The following is a 694-nucleotide window of genomic DNA, read 5'->3' as shown; positions in this document are numbered from 1 at the left end:
TATTGTGATAGAAGCTATAAATGACAATAATATAAATTGGTTAGATATTGCAGTTGTGAAGAAGTTCCGTCATATGCATCGGATGCTACCGCCATCCTATAAGCTCTTATCTTTTGAGGAATTCATCAAATTCCCTCTTCACAAGTAGTAGTATAACTACTAGATTGCTTTCTTTACTTACAATAAGTCCTCTCTCTATATGTGCTTGTGGGACATTACTCTCTTTTATCTATAAAAATGGCATAGCCATAATGATATAATAATCGTTATATAAGTATATTTTCTTTTTCTCTCGTACCCACGGATACATAACATGTTAAATTAACTCATACTTAAAAAAATAATTTCTCTCTTTTGGAGATGCGGGGTATCGATCCCCGTACCTCTCGCATGCTAAGCGAGCGCTCTACCATCTGAGCTACATCCCCACAATTTTTGCATCACAAAACCCTGAATTTCCCGTCATCAATAATAGTGAAAATGAAGAAATATTGCTACCCAACATGTCATGAATAAGGAAAAATTGAAAAGAAATAATATATTTAATAATAGATAGTCCTATTTTTGGAGGTGCAGGGTATCATCGATCCCCGTACCTCTCGCATGCAAATCGAGCGCTCTACCATCTGAGCTACATCCCCATGATTTTTACATCATAAACCCTTAATGTCCCATCATCAATAATAGTGAAAAT

The 694-nt window shown here is 35.3% G+C and overlaps 1 non-coding gene across 1 annotated transcript; it reads right to left on the bottom strand.

Moving 5' to 3' along the window:
- Nucleotides 1-355: 355 nt before the first annotated feature.
- On the bottom strand, nt 356-428 carry TRNAA-AGC (transfer RNA alanine (anticodon AGC)). Its single transcript has one exon. It is a non-coding gene; the product is annotated as a tRNA-Ala (tRNA).
- Between the last annotated feature and the right edge of the window lie 266 nt (nt 429-694).

Source organism: Cucurbita pepo, chromosome 10 (assembly GCF_057944985.1).
Source record: "Cucurbita pepo subsp. pepo isolate OVF chromosome 10, ASM5794498v1, whole genome shotgun sequence".
NCBI classification, from domain to species: Eukaryota; Viridiplantae; Streptophyta; class Magnoliopsida; order Cucurbitales; family Cucurbitaceae; genus Cucurbita; species Cucurbita pepo.
The sequence above is the reverse complement of the archived record's forward strand: the minus strand, read 5'-3'. Positions and strand labels throughout refer to the sequence as shown.